Source organism: Dasypus novemcinctus, chromosome 10, assembly GCF_030445035.2.
Source record: "Dasypus novemcinctus isolate mDasNov1 chromosome 10, mDasNov1.1.hap2, whole genome shotgun sequence".
NCBI lineage: Eukaryota > Metazoa > Chordata > Mammalia > Cingulata > Dasypodidae > Dasypus > Dasypus novemcinctus.
The window spans coordinates 38,849,492-38,853,128 of record NC_080682.1 but is presented as its reverse complement, the minus strand read 5'-3'; positions in this window follow the sequence as shown (position 1 = coordinate 38,853,128).

Sequence of the window (3,637 nt, the reverse complement as noted above, 5' to 3'; positions counted from 1 at the left end):
AGACCACTCTAGTCTATATTTTATTCCCCAACCCTGAGAACTCTGGGAAGTTGATGCCTACTCCACCTCTTAATTTAGAGGGGGCTTTGATCCCACATGGATAATGAATGGGACTCCCTTGCTTGCAGTTGTAGACTCTCCTGGCTCCTTGGTGATGGTGTTTGTCCATCCTCACTTCCTTGTTAGCTGATCTTGTTAAGTCCAGGGAATTGGAGAGTAGGTGTTGCAACTCTGCTGAGACTCAGGGCCCAACTGGCACAAGGACAGCCCAGAGATTCAAGTCTCCTGGACATACTCCAACCCCAGCTCCAATCACAGGTTCAATAAATGGGACAGAAGAAGCATGTGTAGAGAAGTCAATCTGAGTCCAACTACATCATACTCAGAAGCACAAATTCCAAAGTAGGGACCACTGGTAAGTCACCAAACTCTGGAACCATCTGCCATGACTGTAGGACCTGGGTGTTGCGATAGCCCTCAGGAGCACCACTACCTGAGGAAGTATCTACTTTGGCTGTCTATGAGATCCTGCTGAGACATGCATAAGTGTGACCCCTTTGATGACCTCCTAACTCATTTTGAAGTCTCTAAGCCATATAAATTCATTTGTCCTTACCATTTCCCCCTTTTATTTGAGGTCTTTTTCCAGTTGCATCACCAGCAAGTGTTTGGTTGTAATCCCTCTGTGCTAGGGAGGCTCATCCCCAGGAGTCATGTCCCATGCTGGAGAAAAGGTAATGCCTTTATATGCTGAGTTTGACTTAGAGAGTGTCCACATTTGAGCAACATAGAGGCTCTCAGGAGGTAACTCTTAGGCACCCTGCAGCACTAGGCCAGGTTGAAATTTCAAGTACAAAAGGCCCATAAGCATAGTCATCAGTATCAATGGCCCATTATTGGACCATCCTTCTTCACTGGTCATTGCTGAATATCATTACGATGTTTATCCTACCCAAACTCATCTACAGATTTAATGCAATCCCAATGAAAATCAACACAGTACTTTTTTTACTGAATTGGAAAAACTAACTATGAAATTTATTTGGGAGGGAAAGGGACACTGAATAGCTAAAGGCATATTGAAAAAGAAAAATGAAATTGGAAGAATCACACTTTAAAACATACTACAAAGCTGCAGTGGTCAAAACTGCATGGTATTGGCACAAGGATAGACACACAGGCCAATGGAACTGAACTGAGAGTTCTGATAGAGATCCTCAAATATACAGTCATCTGATATATGAGAAAGTCACCAAGCCCACTCAAATGGGAGAGAATGGCCTCCTCAACAAATGGTGCTTGAAAAAATCGATATCCATTTGCAAAAGAATGAGAGAGGAACACCATTTCATACCTTATACAAAAATCAACTCAAGATAGATCTAAGATCTAAATGTAAGAGCCAGGACCATAAAGACCTTGGAAGATAATGTAAGGAAGCTTCTACAGGAAATTTTAATAGGAAATGGCTTCATGAATTTCACATCCAAAGCACAAGCAGTTAAAGAAAAAATAAATAAATGAGACCGCCTCAAAACTAAAACCTTTTGCACCTTAAAGGAATTTGTCAAGAAAGTGAGAAGATAACCTAGCCAATGGGAGAAAATATTTGGTAACCATAAATTTGATAGGAGCCAAATGTCCAGCAAGACCACAATCTTTCAGGTGTTTCTCACTATGTAACTTTCTTTTCTGTGTCTTGTATGATTTAGTTATTATACTCCTATAAGATTTACCATTATTACATATATACATAATAAATCTCTTTTGTTAATTAAACTATAACATAATGATGAAAATATACCTTAAAATCAATGAAGTAAGGTATTTCCAGATTTTTCAGGAAAAAAGAATTATTGAATCCAGATTTTATTACACATTTTAAATTAATTTTCATAGTTCACTTGAGGTATGAAAGCTTTTCAATTCATGATTATTTGATTGTTGCACTAAAGAATGAAGGCCAGTATAGCAGGAAAAAAGGTCTAAACATGAAAAGATAAGACTGGAGATCCTGGCTTGGAATCAGCAATTAATACATGGACTTGAACAAAGGACATGTTGTTATCCCTCGTGTGAAGAGCATTATAGGTTTCTCAAATGTTTCAGCTGAAGAAAATATGGCTAGGAGTTCTGTTTCGATAACACTTAATAACATGCACTTTTGGGTAGAAAGAAATGTGTGAGGAGAATGCAAATGTGAAAGAGATATGGTTTGTGAGCTCCAGAAACCCACACTTGAGCTGGAGAGAGGCCACATACATTTAAGTACAACACTTACATATTGTACTTACATGGTACAACATACCAGATAAATACAACACTCTGTGGTGTGATAAATAAGTAAAGAATGGATGATGAACAGAAATCATGGCTATCAAAAACTTGAATTTGGTTCAGAGTAATTACAAAAGGCTTCCTGCAGTGGTTCACATCTCAGCAGGTTTTGGTGGATGAAATCACCAAAGTTGATGAGACATTGCACAAACGCACTGACTTGAGAGTTGAATTATGTACCCAACTAAAAGCATGTTCAAGTCTTCTTCTGCATTCCTCAGGTTATATAAATAGGGTATGTGTGAATATTTTAAGATATGTTAATGATCTTTTTTTTTTTTTTTTTTTGGCAGTACCAGGAATTGAACCCTGGACCTCATACATGGGAGGCAGGCACTTAAACCACTGAGCTATGTCAGGGTGTAAACTTACTTATTTGTAATATTTTCAATGATCTATTTTAGGCATGGCCAAACTTTATAAGGGTGGGCCTTAATCTTTGTGAGTAGAAGCCTTATAAATAGGATTAATTCAGACAAGAGAAATGAGAAGAATCCAGGAAAAGCCAGAGAGAGAGATCATCAAGTGATGAAGGATGATCACAAAAATTCCAGGAAAATATGTGACCTGTTGATGACTTCATGTTGGATTTACAGCCTTCAAAACCATGCACTTTAATTTCCTAGCTGCTAAAATGAATACCACACAAGGGGTTGGCTTAGACAAAGGGCACTTATTGGCTCAAAATTTTGAGGTTAGGCAAAGACAAAAACTGAGGCATCAGCAAGGTGATGCTTTCTCCAAGAAGACGGTGGTCTTCTGTGATAGACTGCAATGGAATATTGGTCCTTAACTTTTCTGTCATATGACTACTTTCATGGCATGTCTTCTCCTTTCCCTACCATGTTCTGTTGATATCCAGCCTCTGTCTGTTCCCTGTGGCTTTCTCAATTTGTGTCTGAATTTCATTTATGCTTATAAAGGACTCCAGTAATCTGGATTAAAACCCAACCTGGTTCAGTTGAGCCACACTTTACGGAATTTCATCTTGAAGGGATCTTATTTGCAATGAATCCACATTCATTAGAATGTGGCCCCAGACCTAAGGTACACTCTTCAACCCACTACATTGTAAGACAATAAATGCTTGTTGTTTAGGCTAACCAGTGTGGTATAGCCCTAGTGTTATATTATATTATATAATTATGTAGAATATTTCATGATATTTTGAAACTAATATTTTAAAGAAAGAGGAGACAAATGAGGATGGCAGAAAAATATTTGGATGCCATTTTTAGGAACTGAGATATCCACCTTTTTAACTGCAATTCACTCAGTCACATACTGGAGAATGATTTAT